At 36.7% G+C, this 26,525-nt stretch overlaps 1 protein-coding gene across 4 annotated transcripts in view; it reads left to right on the forward strand.

Moving 5' to 3' along the window:
* Positions 1-26,525, forward strand: part of SIPA1L2 (signal induced proliferation associated 1 like 2) — a 125,123-nt gene that overhangs the window by 9,757 nt on the left and 88,841 nt on the right. For all 4 annotated transcript variants that reach the window (XM_064708519.1, XM_064708520.1, XM_064708521.1 and 1 more), the window contains exon 2: positions 16,556-16,628. The gene's annotated coding sequence lies outside the window, so the exon portion shown is untranslated. The remainder of the gene's footprint in view (positions 1-16,555; positions 16,629-26,525) is intronic.

The raw sequence follows: 26,525 nt of genomic DNA on the forward strand, positions 1-26,525 counted from the left end.
GGACCTTGAGGAGCTGAAACAGGTAGCACAGGTTGTCAAATGCACGTCCTTTCCATATTTTTTAAGACTAAACTGGGCAAAGCCATAAGCAAGTCAGTACTGTTGCGGCTTCCAGTGTGGATTAATCTATGAAATATCACAACATTTTCTGGGATTATCAGTTGCTCTGATAATTGAAAATTTTAGTTGCTATTCCAGCATACTGTGATTTCACTTTATCATATCTCAGAATTTGTACAGAATATTTCTCTATTACAATATTGTGAAGATCTTTTTACAAGACTCCTTATGGTCTTGCATTATAGGCTCATATTGTATATTCTTCGTTTAAACCAGTAGACAAGAATTCTCAAATAAATTATTGGCAGTTAAATACTTTACAACTCTAGAACTTAACAATAAAATAGATGTTTGAAGACAATAGCATGTCCTCTCAGGTTTGGCTTCAGATACACTTTGCTGACTTTGTCACTGATTAAAACATGTTTAGCAATACTAGAATTTGAGTGTGTGAATTTCTATTGAGCAATTCCATTGGATCCCTTCCAAAAGATTGTTTTAATGTTAAGAAACAGGATATGAATTTGAAATTGGCTCTCAGCAAGTCAAACTTACATTTGTATTTGGTTCTTTTGCTTTGGCTACTAATTTTAGTACGATGAAACTTGTGATAACTCATGCTAAAGGTACCTATGTGGCAGGGGAAAAAAATTCTGTGATTTGTTTGAGTATTTTAAAGTACAAATTAAAATGGTTCAGTTCTGGAAAAATCTTCTGTTTGCACTTTGTTCATCCTTAACCTCTTAGTTTCATTAGCTATAAACAAGACTCAGCAGAACCCCAGAAGCTTGAGATGATTCCTGCTCTTTCTCATCCAGCTTCACAGTGGTTACACTTTTAAGTATTTCTATGTTTACCAAAGCATGAGCCAGACCTTCAGATCCCTGTTTTGGTTTTTAGAATCCATTTTATTAAGTGTTTAAAATTTCAGGTGTTTGTATAACATTCAGCTTCAGTATGAACAAGGTTGCAAATACGTACTGAGATAATCAAAACAAACAGGAAAGGGAATGGAAAGAATTTCCTTTAGGGTAAAATTCCTTTAAGTTAAAATAACCATGATAGATAGTGCTTGTCAATTGGCAAGGAAAGCTGGGACTTGCCTTCTGAAGGTTTTATTTTGCTCAAAATGGAAGAGCATGGAAAAGCTCAGTCAGATGTCCTTTTTAAACCATACTTTCAGCAAAAAAAAAAGAATTCGAACATTAATTCTATTAAACTTACGAATCTCCAAAACTGTTGCATTAAGACTGATGATAGGTACAGATCAGTGTCTTCAGAAACAAAAACCTTCAGAACTAACTCATTAGTGAGTTTAAAAAGTCTGTTCATTGGCATTTTCTTTTTGGAGCAGGACTAAGCTTTGGAGGGTTATCTCCTGATCTTTTCTCTCAACAATATTTTGTTTGCATGACAGAGAAATTTTAGAGAATTTAAAATATATTTTTCATGAAGCTAACTCAAATAAAATTTTGACCTTAACATAAACTGTGTTTCTAGTTCTGAATGCTACACAATGTGACAGAGCAATTGAGAAATGGAAGCTAAAAAGAACACTGCTGATGCTGATGTGCTTTACAAATTTTTAAGGTGAATATTTGAGAAGAAAGCAAATAGCAAGATGAACCAAAGTTTTTGGAGTAAACACTTATTTCTCAGTATTCAGGAAGTAAATATTTTCTCTAGCTTGTTATGACTTGGACAGAATTATAAAAATACTGTGTCTTCATTTTGTCAAGCTCACTCAAATGGAGTTGAGTAATCTGAGACATGGTTACTCAATGGGAAGGGTACTTAAATAAACAGAACCTACCAAACCCCCCACACTATTAAGAAAAGTGACTGAGAAGTGTTGTTCTGCAGGTTTAAAAGCATTACATTAGCTGCACCTACTTTGCTCTTTAGGTATTTTTCAGGCTTTTTTCATGTTCAGCTTGAGGTGGAAAAAGTGCATATTCCTTGGGCTGTCCCCTCTTCTCCCTTTTCTCTTCATGAAGGCAGCATGGCTGTTACATGAAATCTTAATGGAATGATCACAGAGCACTATCTTGTAATGGTGACTTTTTCAATGTTTAATTTTTATGACTTTTGCTTGCTATAGTAGTTTGACTCTCAGATTTGATCACATACCAGTGTTTTGGTTACTTGCACCAAAATAAAAACACAGCTTGATATATTTGCTTTGTATTTTTATATTTCTGCTTTTTTTCTATCTCTGCCTTTTTTCTATTTCTATTCTGGCTTTTTTTGTTCTTTTAAAGTAGCTTTCAACAAAATTGCAACTAATTGCCAGTAGCCCAGCTGATTTATAGCAACAACATAAAAATTCTCATAGTTGAGCTGACCACAATAAAACCTTGCAGTTATGAGATATTTTGAAACCTAAAATCTGAGCTTCTAATAAAATGTTTATGGCCTTCAACCTCTTTGGCAATAAATTAAAACCCAAGAAATCTGTTTAGAATGCATTTTTTCCTTAAACTGTAATGACATAATTTCTACTCTAATACTTTTCTTCTCCCACATGGAGTCTTTCATTCTGCAGTAAAAGTTTTCATGCCCTTCACTTGTGCTCTATTCTGTCTCCCACACCCCTCTACTGACTTGCTATTACCCCCTTGTGGAACAAAAAATGACTTTTCTTTGCTTAGAAAGCATAGGCCTGTGGTACAGCTGCACAGCTGACAGAAACCCTGGGTGGTTTACTGTCCCCAAAGGGGCCCAGTGTGTGGTTTATCCCTGTGGAGGCTGGAGGCAGAGCACACCTCCTGGTGAAAGACAGCTGGCTGTCAGCTCCTGGGCACCTTCTGGCTGGGAAGTATGTGCTCAGATTTGCAGCCTACCCATAAGGTTTCCCATTTATTGCTGCCAAGAGGATGTGCTCTCAGCCCCTGAGTAGTCCAACACCACAGGTTGTCCCTTGACCACTGGCAAATTGGTGAAATTCCTTTTCCAGCTGTGCATTTTAAAATAATGGAGCATGACGTAGAGGAGTAGATGGAGAGTGTTTTTTAGGCATAGAGATTGTTCTGTCCTTTCAAACAACTTGGGCTTTAAACAATTTTCTATCTCAGCAGTCAGAGGAAATAAAAACTCTGCAGGAGGTTCCAAAGACTAGAAAGTCTGTATATGGTTCACAAAGGTGGTGGTGGAGGAGGGGGCTGGAGAGGGATTGTTTATTTAATAGACTTAAATGCCTGAATACTTTTCAGGATACAAATCTTGTCATTTTATTTTTCCCCCCTCTTTAATACCTATAGGACTAGCACCTTTTATCATACAGATGAAGTAATCAAATGAAACAACTGTGTGATGTTTGAGTATGGTGGCAATGAAAACCTCTTGAGCTTCTATGTCATCAATATTTTAAATACTTTGACAGAAAGATTTTGTCTCCTGTAGAATCAGGGTTTTTTTCTTATTTTAACATCTTGCCTGAAACAAACATTTAGTATATATACTCTGGAAGTTGTTCATAAATTTAATGATAACTCTGATATACTTGACAGAAATAGCTTCACTTTTCTTTTTTCCTCTCTTTTATGTGACTACCATAGCCACTGGTATGTTTTAATATTATGTTTGTAATCAAAGATGAACGATTTGTAGAACTTCCACTCTGCAAGTACACAGAGTAACAAAGTTAATTAAGATGCCATTATCCTATTAGAAGAGTTGATAACAGTAATGTTTAAGAGGCAGTAAGGTGTATAGCAGTGTTTTCTGGGAAGTTAATATATTAACAACAGTTTCTCTCCAGAAACTGATGGGCTGCGGAATAAGTGGATATTTGTGCTTTCAAGGTGCTCTTGAGGGGGGTGAGAAGACCAAGTGAATAAAAACACATGGGAAATATGAAAATGTTAATGATAATTTATACAAAATGCTCTAAGTTTTTGCTAGATTAAAATAATTGTTCATCTGAAAGAAAATAAATCACTTCAAGTTTCATTGTTATACATTAAGCACTAGATTAGATGAATTTAGGTGGTGGGTTTGTGGGTTTTTTTCCTTGTATCAAAAGAATGCCATTCAGTTATTTCCTGACTGCTCTGTGATAATTACAGATGGGAGTGCAGCTCTGTATTTTATGATCATTGATATTTTGAGTAGAATATTTGAGAATTAGGGATTTATACCAAGCACACTGCAAGCTTGCTTTGTATGTCATTTTCCTATATTTTTTTCCAAGAATAATTTTCCATTATTATATTGTGAGCAGTTTGTAACAAAATGATGGTCTGTTTGTCTTGTAGTCCACAAGTGGGTAACTACTCTGCATGCCTGAACCTTGCAGCCTTCACAGAACAAAAAAACGTGTCTGAAACTTAACACTGTCTTTTGTGGTAGAGGGATATACAAGAAAAAATGAAAAACTTGCAGAGTGAGTCTCTCTTTGTACAGAACTATCACTGCCCTGCTTGGCTGATACAGATTCTTTTCAGCTGTCACTTTCAGTACAAAGGGGACAAAGCCTGTGCCTGGACTTACTCCCACTGTCTTAGTCTGATTTTTATCTAAAGCAGAGTCTGAGGCCTGCAAGATTATTGACCATTTGTCCCATTGGAATGCCAAGGTCTAGAATTCTGACCTTTCTGTGTTTTCTAAGTTCATGGTCAGTTTTCAAAGTATGTTTGTTTCAGTAATTAACACTAGATGCTATTTGTCTCATGTGGTAGGGGATAAAAAAATTTTCAAGCAAAAATATTCTGCTCTCTTCATATCCAAAGTATATTAGATAGTATTTTATGTTCCTTTTGTTTCTTTGTTTAGTATTTTATGTTCCTTTTGTTTCTTTGTTTCTTTTTGTCTATACTTCTAAATGTAGGTTAACTTGTAAAGACTTTGGTTTTCTGCAGAAAGCAGTTGTGTACCTGATTTTTCTTAAAAGCGTTAGCTGCTTAAAAATCTTACAGGTGATAATCATGATTGAAACAAGAAATCCTGTCCCTTAGTGGGAAGGGAGAAGACGTGCTGGGTGATATTTAGGATATTTGTGATACAGGCAAAGTGTGTATACTTCAATTGAACCTTTGTCTTGAGCATGGAAAGAAATAAAACAACAGTAATGATCTTGGGTTGGGGAGCAGGGAAATCTTTGCCGCATGTGAGAGGGGTGAGTGGCTTGGGTGTGTATTCTTGGGTGCCTGTGCACACCTCTGAAATGCAGAAAGAGAAATAAGGCACAACTATGAGTGAGTCTTTCATTGTCTGTTCCAAGTGGGCAAAAGAAGCAAAACTCTCAGATCTGAAACACGGCACTGGTGAGACTTCTGTTGTTGGTCTTGGGTTTATAAGTCAGCAGAAGGAGATAGTTGATCCTTGGTCTGTGATGTTTATGACTTAGAATTTATTTTTTTTTATTTCTAGATGTCTATTCCTGGTAGAAATGTTGTACTGTTTGGCTGCAGATTTTTATTACTCTTTCATTTTATTGCCATTTTCAGCACGAAATAAATCATACAACCTTAATGAGTAAAAATTGTTATGTAAATATGTAATTTTTATTGAGATAAAATTATGTGGTGGCAAACACAGTTTTGAAATATTTGTAAATCAATATTTTACTCCAGTCTTCTTCCTAGGAGCAATTGAAGCTTCATCATAGAAAGCTTTGTCTTTGTTTAGTTTTGATTCAATGGCTGAGATAAAGGATGTGTTTCTAGAACTTCCAACAGCCTTGCAAGTTTGTTTCAAGTTAGGTTCAATTCCTCTGATTTACTGAATTTTTTAACAGGACCGAAAGCCTGTGCCAACAGCATGGCAGACCAATGTGCTGGGTGAATGAGGGAGACTTGATTTTGAGGCAGATGTGGCATGGCCTGGTGCCAAAGCCCTGCTCAACCTTTACTAGGTGGCAGAATGCCTGTAATTAATGTTTGGGGGAAAAAAATTTAAAATTTGTGGCTTAAAAAACACACATTGAGAGAATGTGTTGTTCTCTTTGTATAAATGTGGTAATTAATTTTCTTTTACAGAAAAAATAATTGAATATATTGATATTATCAAAATGAGGCTCCTAGTTTTGTATTTTATTTTGATTTTCTTAAATAAATGTGTCCAAAATCTGCTTACTCTTGGTTTATTTAGATGTAGATTAGGTCGTATGTGAATTGTGCTGAAATTTGTAAAATCTTAACTGGTGGATTTTAAGTTTAAGAGTGTAAATGCCTTTTTAAACACTGTTTTATTTGCTTTGATGTGTGCTGGTATCTAAACCATGTAATTGTGTGTAGAATTATGGGGACAGGATTTGTCTTCTAGCCAACTTTGTTTTGTTCACTGCTGTCATAGGTGGCTATTACTCCTGTTTGTCAAATACTGAATATCTGTAACTAGTCCACAGTTAAGTGCATTTGTCTAAGTTCAGAAGCAGATGGCCATTTTAAATACACAAACCCAGGGTCTATCCTACTGAAGGAGAAAAAGCTGCTGTATGTGGCACATGGAGAAGTGAAAATTTTATCCCTGCTAATTATTCAATAATTTAGATATGTTTTTTTTTTTTATTCCCCAGGCAGTAAAATCTAAAAAAATTCCTGAAAAGCATTGCTTTCACATATTTCTGGTACAGCAAACAAACCTGGCTCTTAGCAATTTTTTTACAGGAACCATGCTATTATCCATGCCTCTCTTCATCTCTCTTCTTGTGCAATAGTGCCTTTGGGAGGCTTTTGGTTTGATTGGCAGGCTGGCATATTTAGGCATGTCTGAAATACAAACTGTGTTTTTGTTCAGAACTGTACAAACTGTGCCATATTTTAAATAAGTTACTGAAGTCTCATCTGCAAGAATGATGACCTTACAAATTTAAACTGGAAAACCTGTACAATCAAAATTCTCTAGCGGTTTTCTGTAATAGAAGAGAAAAAGTATCTGTCAAACATAAATGGAAAAGGAATCAAAATGAGGTAATCTTGACCAGAGACTAAGCTAAAGTTTTTACTTAATTTGGTTTTGCCATTCAGTAAAGAAAAAAGTTCTGGGAAATAGCAGTAGAAGTGGTAATTGTAATTGCCCACATTTGAAATGCTTTGTGAAGGAGACTTCACTGCACCAATGCCTGGGGGTTGAGGATGGAGAAGGAGAGAAACACAATAATACAAAAAACCCCAAACAAAACCAACAGCTTCTCCTGACCCCCAACAGGTTATATAAATTATTTATTTAGTAACAGGTCAGGAACTTTGGATGAGTGAAAGGGTGGTGAACAAATATTTTTTCTTTTTTTGGTCATGCAAACAGAGTATACCCTACCTGGCCTGTAGTGTAAGTATATTGGGCTCTAGTTGCGATGGGAATCCAAAATGTAGTGAAAATGTTTCCTTAGTCAAAAGTAATCAAAGAAGAATTAATTTGTAATTTTTCAGAGCCTGTAAAGATCTATGGTCCCATTCCAACTTCCCAAAAATGTTTACTCAAATCAAAGTTGTTATATAAAATTCACACTTTATTGAGCTTCAGTCTTTTTTTTAATATGAGGCAGCTACCATATCCTGAAACATCTGGTGTTGCAACCTTCAAAAAAGGTGTTCTTTTCAGTTCACTTAATGGGTGAAATGATTTTAGTCTATGTCAAACTTTCTTTGACCTCTGTGTAATTAGAATAAACATCTACCCAAAAATCTGTCACCAAATTTTGCTCATCTATGGATATAGATGAAAGTTATTTGGGATGCTGAAGGTTTTGGACTGCGTCCAGATTAGCCCCTCTTGACCTAAGAGGGGTAATGTTCTTGTTACAGCATATTGTAGTGTACATACCAGCTCAGGTCTTGGTATAGATTGAAAGAATCTCTGTTAAATCTTTCTCTTCTGTTGTGTATTTGCCTTGTCTATTCCTCTTCAGTTTGTGTTGTTTGTGTTTAATCTGGCCATAAACACCGTGTAATGAGTGTTGACTATAAAAAGCAATAGTAGTAAACTCTAAGACTCATATTCTTGGAATGAATTTGATGACCAATTATGCTATTTTTGCCTCTGATATTCTGAGGGAAATGGGAGACATTCAAATGCAGTTCTGGGCATTGTCAATCTTTTCAGTGCTGTTTCAGAGTGAAGGCTGGAAGAGGTTTCCAGAATTTTGAATAGGATTTTCAATCAAATGCGTGGGTTCAGTGTGTAAGGAATACACTATGAGGCTATAATTGAATGAAGAATTAATTTCCAAATTCTGCAAACTACTTTGTTTACATTGCTGGGTATTTCAGTAGGAGAGCTGGATGAAATGTTAAAGATCTTGATTTATGCTAAATATGTAATTTTAGTCCCTGCATTTCAAGAGGGATGTTGAGAAACTGAAGAGCACCAAGAAGGGGTCAAAGGACCTTGCTTGGAGAAAATGAAATGGCAGGAGAAGCTGACAGAGCTAGGCTTGCTCACTCTGACAAAGCAGCAGCTCCTGAGTGACCCAAGGGTATCCCATAGGTGCTTGGGGGTAGTTCCACAAAAGGATAGAAGTGAGTTTTTTCCACTGTCCTCAGACTGGCCCCAAGCTCTGGTATGGTGTGTTGGGGTCAGAGGGAGGAAGCACACTGCCAGGAGGCCAGTACAGGCCCGGGACAGACTGCCTGGAGTCATGGCTGCATTTTCCATCCCTGGAGATCTTGAACACTCAGCAAGACCTGGCCATGCCTTACCATTTCCATTCTGATGAGCAGAAGATTGGACTGCATGACTTCCAGAAGTGCCTCTCAGCCACGACAAAACTTAAGATTATTACATTTTTCTTCATCTTTTAGCCCTTTTATTACCTCATTCTGAAATGACTGGCTCATGTGTATATTTGAAAAAGCAAGCGACACTGTCAAAAAGCATATGCTACAAACATGAAGTCATTTACAAATGATATGCACAAAACTCTACTCTTGTTTTTGAGAGACAGTAATAATAAAGAAATTCCTCTCCACTGACTGTATTTGAAAATCATCTTACTTTTCATGCTTGATGAAAACAGAGCTGATAAAGAAATGCTTTGGGTTTTTGCATAGTACTTAATATGTTACTTTCTACTCAAAAATGACAAAAAAGTATTTTTCCACCTCAGAGAAATGCCAATGATAAATAAAGTATTAAGCAGACCTATGGAAGCAATATAGAAAAGTATTCATGCTATTTCTGTGAATAGCCTTCACAACACTGTGATATAGTTATGGGGTTTTTTCACACCCATTTTATGACTTGTGAGTAATTTTTGTGTCTTTCCTGCTTTTAAGCTGTTGCTCCAAGTCAGCTGCCATGTTTCACTTATCTTTAATTGAAATTGTCAGGTGCTACCTCATCATCCAGCTGATTTTTTTTTTACTCTGCTTTTCTGTGGATGAAGCCAATAACTTCTGCCTTGTTTAGTAACTTCACTTCCAGGCTGATAATTCTCCTTTATCGTTAATATTTTCAGCATACTTATGTTCATGATATTTCTATTTTTTTGTATTCAGGAGGTACTGCGCATGTCTTACTGCTGTACTCTGAAAATGCACGGAATTCAAGAGCCCCTGTGTCTTTCATTGTGTGGTGTGGTACTCAGCTTTGCTGTGATTATACCAGACTACTCACATTTAAGCCCTTTATCTCTTCTGTGATTAAGTTTGGCATAATGCAAAGTTGAAAATAAAACAAATCAAACAAAAAAACCCAGACCAAACAAAGAAACAAACAAAAAAACCCAAACCCCCCCCCCCCAAAACAAAAAACCCAAAAAAACCACACCAAAAAAACCCTGAGAAAAACCCCCAGCCAAACAAGGAACAAAAGACTATTAGGGCTAAATGTTGAACTATTCCTGAAAATAGCTATACTATTTAATCTCTCTCATCTACTGTATTTTCTATAATTGGTGGTCCAAACCTGATAGTTGGTGGTGCCAGAATGGATATTGTTTCGTGCTTTCTTTGTGATCTTGCTTATTACATGCTTTTGCTGTGCTGTCAAAATGAGGTATTGCAAAGGGAGAAAAGGATGCCTGGAGCTGAACATTGTTTCATAGGAGAAAAATAAAGGTGGGAATGAAGATGATGTTCACATTATGTATGGGGATAGCAGTGTGTGGAGTGTCATGTTGAAAATACAAATGAGAAAGATCAAGCTCTATGCTTATTACCGTTTATTAAAGATACTTACATTCCATATTAATTGCAGATTTATTGCAGGTAAAAAGACATCTATGGAAATGATGGGCATTGTGGGGTGTTCTGTTCATTTTTGGCAAAATAACTTTGATGTTAAGCACAGATCCTTTCCCAGTTAAAAAGTCAGCTCAGAAGGTAAACCTATCTCAAGATTACCTTTTCTGTTTTTGTAATAAGGAATGTTCTTTACCCGGGGTTATATTCTAAATGTGGTAGAGCTCTTTCAGGTCAGAGCAGGGTTAGTGGATTTTTTGTCATGTTCAGGATGAAGCTATAGTTGCATTTGAGTGTATGTAAGGAAATTCTGATAGCCTAAGGATAGATCTATTTATGCTGGCACTTATATTAGAGAGTGTGTCAGTTGTGTACATTTGCTGTTCACCTTATGTGTTTCTTAGCCAGTGCTCTTTGTTATCCTTCTCAGAGAAAGGATCATCCAAAATTGCAGGTTCTATAAATAATTATTCTCAGCAGTCAATCTGAGACTTAAGCAGACAAAAGATGAATGGAGATTGCTTTTCAAATTAGTGCTGCTGTGTAATTAATTGTGCTTAATTAGCAAATCTTTCTTTAAGTATCCACAGTGCAGTGATGTAATTTGTTTTCCCAGGTAACTGATCACAAAATATGGAAAGCTGCTTTTAACGAACTCCAAGTAATTGCATGTTTCACTGGAACACTGGCTTTGATTGAAACAGTGGTGATTTATCTGATGACCCTCAGTGTGTCTTGGGCCCATCCACTCCTTCCAGCTGGCTTACTGTTGCTTTAAGATAGGAAATGGGTGTTTGGGCAGTGTGCTCACTGGTAAATTAATGTTGTTCCCTGTGCAGCTCAGGTAGAACAGTTTGGAAGTGCATCCACTGGGAAGGCATCCCTCCTTTGCTGCCTGTACAGGGACTGGTACGTAGAACTAGGAACAGCATTTACTGTGATGGGGAAATATCTGTAATCTGACCTGTAGCTGGTGAGGTTCAGCCAGCCTGGATCAAATAAGCCTCCTTCCTCAGAGAGGCACATATAAGCTTGTGATAATATTTTTATATAATTTTATATTGTGACAGCATCTGTGATAGGTGTGTTGTGGTATTATGTAATAAAGTTCTCAATTTCCTTTTGAACTGGGTGATATGTGTGGCCTGTAAGATGATTAGTGCCCTCACGTGCTTGACTTCTTTTAGAATTTGAGTTTTCCACACACCAGTGGGCAATAGAGAATTACAGCTCTTAGGGAGATGAATATAATTCTTACTATGGTGGATGTTGATATTTCTGAAACTGAAAAACAAGTGTACAAACAGAGATGCCATACATCTTGAACGAACACAAGTTATTTTTCATTGTCCTTGTCCCTTTAGTTTAGAATATAGAGTTCAAGCAGGATCTGTTGCTAGGGAATTCCATTCTGGGTGTTAAATGGACATTGTAGCATTGTGGGCAGCATTGGTATTAAAATCAACTACCTTGTCAGAAAAGGGAGGAGTTTGGTATTGTTTTTTGTGTTGTTTTGGAGTTGGATTTTTTTTTTTTTTGTCAAAGATATCTGGAACATTGACCTCTACACATTTATCTGGGCAGCAAAAAATTAAGAATGAACTTACGGATTTAGAAGGAAAGCCCAGTTTACAAGTCAACATGTAAAATAATTGCTGTCTGCAAAGCCAGGGATTTCACAAGTTTTATGGCAATGGTGATTGTATATCTTTGCTTTGTTTCACAGTAAAGCATGCTGCTACTTCCTTAACCTTATTGTTTTCTATTTCTCAGTCTGTATTTCAAAAAGAAGCAAAATGTTTTCTCCCTGAAATGAAGAATTAAAATAGATTTTTTGTATGAAACACCTGCACAGGAGGAAGTGAAACAGAACTTTTTAGCTCTCACTGTTTTATGGCAAGATTTCTGTTCCTTTTCCTTCCTGTAAACAACAGGAGTCACTTAGAGAGTGGGAAATAAGCTATTTACAGGATATTTTCTGTATGAAAGGAAGGAAAAGGCCTTTACAGAGATCAGTCTATTGTGTTGGGAATACGGAAAGTTATATGTAGTTAAATTGAGTTTAGTACTTGGAGAGGAAATACACGGCAAAATACATGCAATCACTTCAGTCTTGCCCCTTTAAAGTGCTAGATGCTTCCATTAGTTGCTGAAATCAAAGCAGGAGGTAGGACATGGAGTGCTGTGGTTTGATCCCAAATCCTTTGTGTAACCTGTGATCACTGTAAGAACTAGATCAGAGAGAGACTACACTAAGAGCTGATGCAGTATGGCTTTTATTTATAAACAAGCAGTTTTGATACTTGTACTTTTAGATAGATGTTCAAGTTACTTTTGCACATCTGGTTTTGATCTCTTTGAAGTACGGTTGTCTTTGCTGGACAAGTGTCATAATTGGATTTTTCATGGAAGTAATGGTTTCCAATGTACTTGTAGAGCGTATATATTTTCAAAGTTCTGCTTCACATATGAAATATATTCACTAAATTCTGGTGTGAACCTGGCAATCTTATAAAAGATTGCCTGGCCTGTGTTATAAAATTAATTTCTCTGAATAGCTATTTGATTTTCATTTGTCTTGTGTAGCACCAGCAAGAGTCTTTATCGCCAGTAAGAATTGTGGATGAGGTATTTAAACTCTGCATAAGTATTATGGAATAATACAGCTTTCTTGAAATCTTGGGTGTATAAGATGATAGGACTGACAATAGCTTTGCCAATAAAATTGAGTAGATAGAGGAAAATCTTGTCATTGATTGTATCACTTTTATCTGCACTTCTTGTACTTAAGTCATGCTTGAAAATGGAAATGTATTGTAGCAGTTTTTGTCATTTCTTTGCTCTATATATTAAGTTCAAGATTCTTAGTACTTGAATATCATGAAAAGGCAGTTGTAAGTATGGGAAAGAAGAAAGTAAAAAATCTTGTTTGCTTAATAGATGCTGAACTCCATTTTTTCAAAAGGGGTGCTTAAATACAAAAAGCTTTAATAGCAGTATTAGCTGTTAAAGAAATGATGTTTTTTTTTTTCTTGTGTGATGGGTCCACTTCCTCACACAGAAATCCTGATGTCTGGATATTTCAGCCTAGGTTGGCAAATAAGGCTGCAGTATATGCATCTGTGTTTGTCAAAGGCAGCCGAGAGTTGTGTATCTTCTGGCGTGTCTTGGTGAAAGGAGAATGTGCCCTGTCTTTGTCCCAACAGAAGAAAAGGAATCCTTTGCTGCCTGTATTTGGATTTCTGTTCTTCTGGGCCAGAATTGTCAGTCTGCTTGTTTGCTTTCTCTCTGTAGTTTTCTAATTCTTTGTTCAAGGCAGGGGCTTGAACAAACAAAGCCTCTTATTACAAAAAGGTCTCCTACAGTCATGTATGAGACTTGGTCTAGGTGTAGAGGGAAGGTCAAAGTTTCTTCTTAAAAGTTTGGAGTGCTGAAGACACTTTCTGATGTCGCTGTATCCCACAGTTGAGAACAAGTGACTTGACAAGGCATTAGCTAGCCTTTGTGGTCCTTCATGGAATTTATTTTTAATTGGATGTCCCACCAAAAATGCAGCTCCTACTATGTAAATTGAGTGTGTCCAGGGTACATTGGACTTGCTGGGTAGATTGACTGTGTCAGGTTGATATTCTGGACATACCGAACATGCTGTGGAGCTCATCTCAGCAGTGACCATCTGTACAGTGTTTTGGAGCACTAAGAAGCCGCTTGGAACTAGGCTTTCCCGATGAGGATCCTGCCTCTTTGCCCATTCTTTCTGGAATCAATTTCTTCTAAATAGACAAAACTTTTTGGGTAGAGAAAGAAAACTTGCCCAGGGAAAACTAGAGAGCTTGTACTGATATTATTCTGTCTTTCTCCTTTTTCTATAACAGAAAAAAATAGGAATAGAAAATATTAAAAGACTGGGACATAAGTAATGCTACATATTCATGCAGAAAAATACTTTTTTTGCAGTCGAAAATTAGGTGCAGTATATGGCAAACCACAGTTAGGAAAGTCTTTTTGCTAAACAGGGCTACTAACAAGGATTGACTTTCCTATGCAGAAATTATTTCTGCCTGCATTTCAGTATCTTTCAGTGTGAACTCTTCTTTGCCTTCTCTTTTGCCAACTTGACTTCCTTGGTGACAATTCCTGTAGAAACAAGGTACTGGTTTTCAGTTCCACTAGACATTCAGATAAAGATTAAGAAACCAACAAATGAAATCCATTATTGCATCCTGGAGAATAAAGCAACCCACATATAACTCCACGAGCAATAAAAGATGAGATGTCCAGGACAAACAGATCTGTGGTAATCACTTACTGTGCAGCAGCTTTATCGTGTCCAATACTACAAATAAGTTTTGAAGTACATGAAAGAAAATAGGCATATCATCATTTCTGATTTGTAATTTGTTACTTTATGTGAGCTTAAAGGAACCTACATTACTTGAAATTTTGAGGTTATTTTCCATTTGTAGACCTTAATGAATGTGGGGGCAAGATGTTATAAAGAAAACTTTTGAATACTGGTGAAATAAGAAGTTATTTTTGGAATATATAACATTTTTCTTCTCAGTTCTTAAATGCTTTTCCTGATTCAGTGTTCTGTATAAGAACTTTGGATTAAAGAAAAAAATTAGTATGTGGACAAGGCCTAATGTTTTCCCATTTGGCTGCCTCACAAAAGAGTAACATAATCCTCTAAATCCTACTTTACTCTGAGGATCAATTGATTCCACTTTTTCTTCTGATAAATGGACAATTTAAAAACTGTCTTTGAGACAGACGTTTTGAAGCTTGCTTTTTTCCAGTGATTTGAATATATGATTACTTTTTTATTTTTGTGAGAAAAACAATGCTAATAATTATAATATTCTCATAACCTTATTTAAAGAAAACTGGAAGCAGTTTCTATTGGAAAATGGACCAGATTTCTAAGTCATTCTAAAAAAAAACCCTTTGGTTTTAATTTTGCAGTTGCTTTCTTCTAATGTTTTTACTTTTGACTTTCAGTATTTACTATGACTTTAATTTCAGATTTTACTAGACTGAGGTTTATCTGAGAAATTTGTTTTCTTCAGGTGTAATTTTTAGGTTAGGAATGAGAAATTTCTGTTTAATATCTTGGGGTTTTTAATTGTGTCTTCTGTTGGCAAACAGATTAGTTACCTGATGATGCTGGTCAACACTGCTACTGATAGAGTTTAGGGATTTTTTTAGCTTTCCTATGAGAACTGCACTGGCCAAGGTGGTTGCTCAAGTTGTAGGTTGTAACTGCACCAGGAGTTGGGTGTTTTGTTTTTGCTAGTGCGAGCATACTGGGGAAAGTAGACTTAAGGGGTTGCATAGTTTTGGCTAGACCTAGAATGAGGATAACAGTGAACTGTCCTGCATTCCATCTGTATGGGCTTTTTGTTTGTTTGTGTTACTGGTGTCTATAATACCTAGATATGCAGCTGACGTTTGATTTTGAGGCTTTGTGTTCTTTTCCATTGTATGCACTATTCTGTAAAATACCTATTAGAATTATTTTTGTCCCTATGGTGGTGATTTAGTACAGGAAATAACATCTGTTCCTGCTGTGTGTGTGTTCTTTTTCCTTTCTTTCAGTATGAATATAACATTGTGTATTTTCAAGCCAGATTTTACTGTCTGAGATCATGGTAAAACTAATTCCTTTTGAAACTTTGTTGGCTCTGATATAAAATAGACAAATCAACTTGCTGATAGTTTTGTGATTTCTTTCTCTAATGTTGATCAGACAGACCTAGCTAGAATATTTTTATTTTACATATGCTTTTATTTTCCTTTGTTCAGAAGCAAATATAAAATTGTCAAATATAAATTTTGCAGTGTTAGATAATTTCTTGGCTGTAAGTTGTCCCACAGAATCTCAGAGCATATTTCTAAACCTTCTGGATCAACTCACTACTCTTTTCTCTCAAAACATTTTATGGAACTTCATGACTTTCCTCATCCCTGTAATTGAAAATATCATTAGGCTACTTGCATTTTACAGTACAGTTGTAGGAATAGCTGTGGGCCCTTTATCATAACCTTTGAAGCAGAGCCATAATGAAACAGTCTGATGGTTCAGCACCTACTGGCTCATGACCCTTTGCCCTAGCAACGGTTTTTTTCCAGTTATTGCCAGGAACTTGCACAGATAACACCTTTAAATTCTTTGTTGCAACACATACATATGAAACTAAGCTGATTTTTAAAGCCAGTGAGTTGTTCTTGATATTTTATTTCTATGTAGAAATTAGTAGATTTTAATTTTTCACTAGTGTTTATTGAAGTTTTTTTTTTTTTAACTTATCCTTTAATATCATAAGGGGACATGTTCACCCAAAACCAATAAATCTTTCTCATTTGACTTGCAGGTATCTCCATTTTGGTGATATCAGAAAAAGAGTGACTGAAGTTGGCATCCTTTGTGAACCCTTCTAGCCAAAGGTAAGCCAAATTTGTAGCTGATGGCAAATATGTTTTTACTATGCTTGTAGTACTTTTAAGTAAAAATGCAGTTGTGCTGTTTTCTTGATGTTTGACATCTCACAAATGGTATTTCCTAGGGATACCTAAGGCGCTCTAAAAACCCCTAAGATAATCATTTATGTGGCTGGATGTACAAATGAATAAAGAATCACAGAATGCTTTGGGTTGGAAGGGACTTTAAGATAATCTCATTCCAACATCCCTGTCATAGGCAGGACACTTTCTACTGCCTCCATTCAACCTGGTCTTTCACAGCTTCTCAGGATGACCTCTTTCAGTGTTTCACCACCCTCACAGTAAAGGATTTATTCTTAATATCCAGTCTAAACCCACCCTCTTTCAGTTTGAAGCCATTCCCCTTTGTCCTATCACTTCATTCCCTTGTATAATGTCTCTCTCTGGCACTCTTGTAACCCCCTTTGCCTACTGGAAGGCTGCTGTAAGGTGTCCCCTGTCTTCAGGCTGAACAAAACCTGTCTCTAGAGAAAGTTCAGCCTTTTTTTTGAAATCTGTAACTTGGCAGATTGCCTCTCATTAATATTGAAGTGTAGGGTACAATCAATACTATACAGCTGTTACTATACAGAAGGATTATTGTGTTCTGTAATGCATCAGAGAAGCCAAATTCCTCTCTCTACAAACTCCTTGATCTAGCTCAACTGGATTGGTTTTAGTTCTAGGATATGGCTCAGGCTTGGAAATACTTCATGTTGGCTGAACACAGTCTATCATCTGAAGACATTCAGTGTAGTAGTTTTGTTTCTATCATATTTCTGACACCAGTAAAACTTTTAACTTTCATTTCCAACTACAGATGGTTTCAGGGAGGAAAAAATTCTGAAACAAGAATTTTAAAAAATTTTATCTTAAATTCATTATGCATTCAGAGATTTGTATGAAGTAAGATAATTGTTTTTTGTCAACCTATTCAAAGAATCATAGATTTAGGAGAGTCTGAATAATTGATCTTCCTTGCCATGCTTGCCACATGCCTTGATGCAGGAGAAAAGATTGAACTTTGTGTTCAGCCACCTGAGCCCCTCAGCCCTCTGTGTGCTGCAGCTGTTAAACTAGGTGGATGCTCAATATCTGTGTTGTTGTTTATCAGATTTTAAGTGTCTCCCTTTGCTCACATCAGGTTAATAGTTTTTTTTCCTCTTCTCATCTGAGACTGCATTTTTTCAATAAATGGTCAATTCTGTAATACACAATAATATCACAAGACTCCTGTGTTACTGAGCCTGATGAAGCTCTGCTTTATTAATGGCAGAGTAGAACATATCTCTGAAAATCTTACCTACTACTTCTCATATAAACAATGTGTTTGACTTTGGAAATAGTCAGACTTAGAAGACAATATTGTAGCATATTTTGCATTGTTTGTTGTCAATAATATCTTCATCTGAATAATGCTAATGTAGTGAAAGAGAACACTAGTATTTCTAGTCTAGAATTGTGTGCTAACCACTTTTGTATTGCCTTTGCTTTATCTTTTGGCTGTAAAGTTGACCAATGTTTAAAGAAATCTGGAAGAACCTGAAAGATATAATTTGTATATTTGGCCCTCTTTTTGTGGTTTAGGGTAGTAGTAGGTATAATATAATAATGCTGCAAAAAGAATGATGGTTGCTGATGTCTAATAACGTCCATTGCTTTTCTTTCATAATTTGAAAGGTATTTAACAAGGAATATTGCTGTTTAAGCTAGGAGAAGAAACTTGTGATTTGCTCACCCCTGAAATAAATACACATCAGTTGTTTTTTGGGTTTTTTTTTGTTCCATATAATCCAGACAAAACCTTTATGCCAAAATAGTTCTTTTGATGTATTTTGCAATTATGGTAGCAGTGGTACTGATTAGCAGATTTGATAATCCGGACTTTGAAATATGTGATTTTGTAGACCATAAAAATTTATTCGCTCTTTCTTATCATCATAAGTACAGGCATAAGAAGATAGATGGGAAATTATTTTAGTTGTAGAAAACTGATAGTGGTTTTATTTCCCAAGCTAAATAGTTAATGATTTCTTAAAGAATGCTAATACTAAAAAGTAAAACACGTTTGAAGCTTCTCTTTAAGAGGCATTCTAAAATTGGTTACACAAAACTAAATGTTTGAAAAGTGCTTACAATTGCAATAATTTAAAAAGGAATCTGAATTACTTACATGACATTGTTAAGCTGTTGCAACTGCGCGGCTGCCTACGTTGCACTGTACAGGTACTTTTAAGGCAGAGCAACAGATAATAAAATTGAAGGGTGTGCATCCATGCAGAATATGTCAGATTCAAGTGATAAACTTATTATATTGCCTAAGTTATCATCAGCTTTGTGGGATATGTTTTCATTGGAAGGATGTGTCCAAATATATGATGTAAATATAGAGTCAGGAAACCTAAATGCAGCATTTAGTCTTAGTTTTGCATCCAGTAGCATGTTTCCTTTTCATAATAATAAATAAATTAAAAACTAAACGCATTCCTCTTTGTCTCTAGTTACTGATAGACTGAACTCTACTAGCTACTGAGGCACTATTTCTGTAATAATTTTGATAGTTATTTCATAGGGACACATTTACATGAGACACCCAATCCAATCGTATAGTGTGGTATTTTGGAAGTATTTTTGTGATCAGGGCATGAACTGGCATCTAAAGGCTTACATGTTTATGTGAGCCAATGAAAACATCGTCTGTTGACAGTTTGTGTGTGTTGGTAGTTGTGATATGGGCATAGATAGGACAATGTAGTTTGGGCATAAACATACCATATATTTAGAAACTAATGCAAACAAAAAATGTGTAGCAGTAAATTTGGTCTGATAATAAATGTAGGGCATGATGTTAACTTTTTCACAGAAAACATGGTGTGCATTTGGTGCAAATTGTTTTCAGAAGCTAAACTATATTAGAAAATTCAGAGAATTGCTGAAATGTAGAGGCACCTCTTGAGATCACATAGTCAACCATCCCTGCTTACAGGTCAAGGCCAGCTGGATTTTAAATATCTTCAAGTGTGGAAACTCCACAACCTGTCTGGGCAACCTGTTCTGTTGTCTGACTTTCATAATCAAAGGGCATTTTCCTATGTGTAGGTGGAGTTTAATGTATTTCCTGTCTTATTTCCCTTTATCCTGGCACTGAACACCCATGAGGAGAGTCTGTCTGCCTTTCATGGTCCCAGTTAGGCATTGGGGAAATCCTCTCTGAGCTTTCTCTTCTTCAGGATGAGCAGCCCCAGCCCCCTCAGCCATTCCTCACGTGAAAGATGCTTCAATCCCTCAGTCATTTTAGTGACACTTCTCTGGATTTGTCCCTATATTTCTGTGTCATTCTTGTACTGGGGGAGTACAGAACACAATACTCCAGATGGCATGAGGGACTGATGATGGAATTTTAGCTCTAACAAGTAAGTGAAAAATAACTAGCTAGGAATGCTGATAGGCACATACCATTTTTGTCAATAGCAATATAATATATTCAGTAATTTTGTATGGTGTTTGATGTCTCAAATACACCTTTTCGATCTCAAAATTGTTATTCTTTATTTCCTCTATAAGAAGAATTAAAATATACTTAGGTATAAATAAAATATCAAGCTGCTTTATCTTACAAGGTATATGTTCTTCAGTTTTGGAATGGCTCATAGTCTTAATAGTTCTGCCACCTGAGTGGAAAGGTTGTAGGGTAAATGAACCAATGTTTTGCTTAAAAGTTATTGGGTGACATACTACAAAATACTAGTAATTCTATGAGTTGTTTGTTTGTATTGGTAAAATAATACCAATCAACAGAGTTGGTTTTCCCAGTCTGGTTCCTTTCTGGCTGCTGCAAATCTGGCAGGACTGATCAGTTCAGGGAGAGGGCTATTTTGGTTCCTAAAGGCAGTGAGCCAAAAAAATATCTGTTCTATGTTATGTCTCTGTGCCCTGTGCTACACAAAGTTTGTGGTTCTGAAAAGATTTATTAGTTTGTTTGGATCTTCCCATTTAGCTTACTGGAGCTTGGAAAGAAGTACGACTCTCTCACCTCTTCAAATGCTATATCACTCTAAATAATAAGGAGGTAACAGTAAGAAAAAGCATTAGTGTGGTCTTCCAAAATAAAAGTCAAGGTAAAATAACAATGGAAAAATGGAAGAGCTTACTAACATGCATTTTGGGTTAGCTGTTTTGGAGAGAGAATAGAGGGAAAAAAGGACTGTTGGCAGGTTGGTTAGGATAGTTAGCATCAAGAACAGACTGAAGAGTGATGAGTCTTAGAAGGGAAAGAGATGGCTAATTTAAAAAAATTGGGAGAAGCTAGTGTTAAACTTTCTTTCCCTAGCCCTCAGTAAAAGTAGTATTTATTTTTTCTTTGAGGAAGAGGCTGATGTGGCAGTTCTGTTTAGTTAGAACTGCCACTAGTTCCAACTAAACAGATGTATAAAACCTGAAAAAATGGCTTAATAAACAAATAAAAAGAATTGAAAGGAAGTTGTTGGGAGGGAGGGAGGGAGGGAGGAAAGGATGCAAACCATCCTGATTCCTTAAATAATGTAATCTAATTTATTTTAGTAAAATGCTTTGGTATTATTGTTTTATACAAAGTGAAAGCTTAATAGTAAATTATCTTAATTGAAATCCCTTGTTTCTGGCTCATGCAGAAAAAGACTTCTAATAAAATATTTGAAATAATTAAGAATTAATGCAAATACTTTTGAAGATAAACTGCAAAACCAATGGGTCAAAACCATATCCTATGAGCTTGTTTTTGGTTACTACTAGAACTGTGCAGGATAAGTGATAAAGTTGGAAAAAAGAGTTGTGCATATGTGAAGGAGAGAATTCTCATAGAAAATTGGAGAAATAGAACATGGAACAACATGGGAAAACAAAAAATGAAAAAATTCAAGAATTTGAAAATGGTTCGGGGACAGCCAAAACCATTCTGCAATTAAAGTTGGTGAAGGATGTGAAGGGCAATAGAAAACCTGTAGCAAGTACATAAGGAGTGGAAGGATGCAGGGAAGATGTGAGCCCACTGGTACTGGGGTAGGGGATCTACAACAGCCACAGAAAAGACTGAAGTGTTCAACACAGTTTCCATTTCAGTCTTCCCTGGTAAGACTGGCCTTCTGAAATCCCAGACATTGTGGAGCAAGGAGCACTTACCCTCAGTGGAGGGTTATTAAATTAAGGGATATTTAAACAAACTGAGCATAAAGAAGCCCATGGGACTTGGTAGAATGCACCTATGGAGCTGACTGATAGCAGTGTGAGAGTACTCGATTCATTCAAAAGGTCATGCAATTTGGAGAGGTTACTGAGGACTGGAGAAAAGTATACAGAGAAGTATACTGGGGAAGTACAGACAGATGAGCCTTGTGCCTGTGAGGGTGAGAGGACAAGTCATCTTGGAAGGTATTTGCAGATGCATGAATGGCTGGGAGTAGTGAGCATGAATTGAAGCATGGAAAATCCTACTTAACCCACCTGGTAGCCTTCTATGATGAAATGACTGGCTTGGTGGATGAGGGGAGATGGCCTTGATAGAGGGACAGTGAAATAGACTGAAAGGTGGCTGAACTGCCAGATTTGGAGGGTTTTGATCAGCAGCACTAGCTCCAGTGGGAGGCCAGTGGTGCACCCTGGGGACTGGTACTGTGTTCAACACTGTTTAATGTCCTTGTTCAGTGACCCTGTTGCTAGGACTGAGCACACCCTCTGCAAGTTTCCTGATGATGCAAAACCAGGAGTGTTTGATAGCCCAGGTTGCTGGGCTGCCATCCAGAGGGACCTCAACAAGATGAAGAGTGGGCAGAGAACATTCCTAATTCAAAAAAGGACAATGCCAATTCCTGCAGAGAAATGACCCCAAAAGCCAGCATTTACTGGAGGTCAGCCACCTGCAAACAGCCCTGCAGAAAAGGACCTGGAGGTCTGGGAGGACAGCGAGCAGGACACGAGCCAGCAAAGTGTCCTTGTGGCAGCACTGGTGAGGCCACACCTGGAATACTGTGTGCAGTTCTGGGTTTCCTGGTACAAGAGAGATAAGGACATTTTGGAGAGCATCCAGTGCAGGCCACAGAGAAGGTTAAAAGGCTGGAGCGTTTTTCATACAGTGAGATGCTGAGTGAGCTGGAACTGTTTGGCCTAGAGAAGGCTCAGGGGGATCTCATCAGTGTATAAATTCTTGGAGGAGAGTGAAAAGAGGATGGGGCCAGGCTCTTTTCAGTGGTGCCCAGTGACAGGATAAGAGGCCATGAGTGTAATTTGAAATACATGAAATTCTATCTGAACATAAGGAAAGGCTTCTGAGAGTAGTTGGGCTCTGGAACTGTTTTACAGGAGAGGTTGTGTCTTCATCCTTGAAGATATTTAAAACCTGGCTGGACATGGTTTCTATCTAATGGTTTCTAGCTAATCTATCTGACCCAGTGTGAGCAGGGGGTTGGGGTAGAAAATCTCCAGTGGTCTCTTCCTACCTCAAAGACTCTGTGTGATTGTGGGAACGTGGGCGAAGGGAAGAAGCTGATGTATATTTTGTGAGCAGAAAAAATGCTGGAACACATTGATAAATTCCATTAATTAAAAGATGAAGTCAAGGTCACCTGCAGCTCTTTCTTAATCAAGTTGTAGGGAAAATGCTCAGGTTGTTCATTCCTTGGTTAGTGAGCTTAGGTAGCAGGGCAATAGACTCAGAATATTTTTCAGGCTCAGTTAATTAAGAGGGGAGAAGATTTAATGAGGTTTTATAAGCATTATTCAGGGTCAAAATTGATTGGCTAAGAAATCTATGAGAGCTTTGAATTTTGTGAAATTGGCTGTGCTGTAATATTTTTTACCCTGTCTATGCAAGGCCTAAGCTTTTGTTTTCAGTAAATTTTAGTCTTAAAATATTGATAATGTGATACAGATGACCTCTTGTTATATTTGATCTTCTCTGGGGTAGCCTGTCACATCCACTCCTATCTAAAAAAATGCAGACAGCTTAAAATAATCTCTTGCAGGCTGACCTGGTCTGGTTATTAACCAGCACACTCTGAGTCCTGTCTGTTTGCAAAGTGAGGGGGGAGGAGGGGGCAAGAGGCGAGGAAGCATCTAGTTTCAAAAATAGAAACCCCACAAGTACTCTCAGTTATCTTTTATGGTCCTCTAAAAAGCTATTCATTTGCTGTGAATATCATTCAAATACTTTGTAGTTCTTAGCTGTTAGGCTTTTTTCTTTTTGCAAGTTTTTTCTTTTGTTTTGCCATCTCATTTCAGCCATTTAGCCTAGTAACCTGATTTGCTGCCTTGTCAAATTCTTCCCCGTGAATGGAGTGTGTACTTTGTCTTGCATGGCAGCCTGTGAGGAGAGGGAAGGAGGAATACAAACTTTTCTCAGGTCCTTCACTTCATCAAGTGTCTGCTTGTATACAGTTTCTTGTTTTATCTTACTGCAAATAGGAGAAAGTGAAATGGATGGAAAGAAATAATAGTTGAAAAACAAATAAAAAAGAAAAACATTATTCCTGAAATTTCTTAAGTTTTTTTTGTCATAGTTAAGACCAGTGACAGTAACTGCTTTGGACAGCTTCAGGAAGGGCAGGGCTACAAGCCATCAAATGCTGAAGATCAAAGTCCACTGCAGCAAAATTTTCTCAAAAATAGAAACTAAATTTGTAAACATTTATTGAAGGGGTTATTTCCAAGAGGGATAGGAGCACACATTTCCATTTCATGTACTGTTTGTTAAGCATATATACTAACGGCTTAGAAGAAAAGAGAAGTTGAGACATTTCTGTATGTGACATCCTTCCTTTTGTCATTTGTCTCTTGCAGATTACAGAAAAGTGATCTTTGTTATTGTTAATGATGATAACAGTTAATTATGTTTGGGTGAATGACAGATTAGATAGACTATTTCTACTTTGCCTTTCTTTATTTTTCAGTTGGCTCCAAATCACCATTCACAGATATTTACTTAACTTCTCTTACTTGGGGATTGATGTTATTGCTGTATCACATTTAGAAACCAGATACAAAGAATGTGACTTTGACTTTTGGCTCTATTTTCATCTTTCCTTAAGTAGGATTTTATTTTTTTTTTTTAAGAGCAGAATGTTTAGAAATGTCTTCCTACGCATTTTTGGAATTTAGAATACACCTGTAAATAGATTTCTTCGGGGTTTTCTTGTCTGTTCTGTTCTCTTTGGCAAGACTTTTTAGAACTTGGAAGGTTGGAGTGGGCTGCAGGTTTAATTCAAAGCTATTGTCTTAAGACAGGTAAACTGAGGGCATAGTCCAGCCGTTTTACTTTACATATGGTAATTATTAGATAACATTTGGCAGTTGGTAGCTTTGTCTGAGCAGGAGGAAGAGTGTGGATTTTATGGCAGCTGAACTTGTTTCAGCTAACTTTGTCTCCAGGGCAGCCAGAATTTACAGTATTTTTAGTAATGTAAACTTAGGTTCTCTCCTACTTTGCATTTCATATAGTTTGACTTAAAAACACTGTTCCTAAACTAGAAATAAGCAATTGAAATACTTTGTTTTTCTCAAATGGGTTAGTGTTTGTAACCATGATAGATTTCAAGTTGATGTAATATGGTATTACTGGATGAAGTAGGAAGGAAATTTGCTCTATCATATGCCTATTACCACTAGAAGGAGTTGTTGGGATTGACATTTTGTGTAGTTAGAGAGTTAAAATGAAGGGTATTTTTAAGTGATTTTGTGTGTGTGTGTGTTAGCAGAGTGTCTCTGTAAAGAAGTAATTGTGAAAATATAAAAATTGACAAACTGCGTACTGAAATTATGTTATAGTTGACAAATGTATTTAATTAGGATTGCTTTTGCCTTGAACCTTCCATGTTTGTATTTCTGTTGCCCTTGTATTTTTTTGTTATTAAGTTCACACAGGAAACTAAAATAGAGTTCTCCATTGTTTCAGGTGTGTGTGTACTATGAGGTTGTGTGCAGAGCTTCTAGAACTGTGTACTAAAGCAATTATTTCATTGTTGGAAGTTTTGGGTTTCCTGGTCTCTCATCTCTTTTCTTTGTGAATATCAAGGTGAAGTGGATGATGTAGTATTAATGCTTTACTCCTCTGGTTGATTTGAAATTATTTTAGCATTTTTTCCTTTCCCATCTTTTACTGTAGTGCTGAGTGAAAAAATCTTAACTAAACTAGGTTGGGTTAGTTATTTATTTGTTTAGCTTTCTTTTGCAAGAAAAGACAGTTTCTCCTACTAACCCCTCAGTACTGGCCATAAGATCAATGGATGGGTGATGAGGGGGACAAAAGGTTTTTCCCCCCTTCTTCCAGCTCTGTGCCTCAAATGTTAACATACAGATTAGGTTTTCTAACTAACAGATTTAGTTTTTTAAATTACTGTTACTGACTTCTAAGTGTCAGCTTGGACTATAATATACTTCCTGTCTCTTTCCAACCCTTGATAGCCCCGCTCATTTGCATGCAGACAACAACCCCCATTTCTTAGATTCAGTTATTACCACCTTGTCCTTTTGACACGGCGTATTTCCTTGAAGTGTTCAGCCCAGAAACTGCCCAGCTATGTTGAGTATACTGCTCAGTGAAGATTTTACTAAAATGCTTTTTCACTCATCTTCTCTAGGTAGCAGAAGCAGAGCTAAGCCCAGTGTAAACAGACGTTTCTCTATTTATGTTTAAATTAAGAATATTGTCAAATTACCTTGTTTCATAGCACTGGAAAGACAGAGGCTCTGGAAAAAGGCTTTAGTGGTATCCCATACCCTCTTTGAAGGCTATCTATATGATGGATTGGGGTTGAGTTGTTGGGTTTTTTTAAGTGCTTTTAGTTTGCATCACCTTATAAAAAATGTCTACAAAAGCAGGACAGAAGAGTCTGC

The sequence above is a fragment of the Zonotrichia leucophrys genome, chromosome 3 (assembly GCF_028769735.1).
Source record: "Zonotrichia leucophrys gambelii isolate GWCS_2022_RI chromosome 3, RI_Zleu_2.0, whole genome shotgun sequence".
Classification (NCBI taxonomy): domain Eukaryota; kingdom Metazoa; phylum Chordata; class Aves; order Passeriformes; family Passerellidae; genus Zonotrichia; species Zonotrichia leucophrys.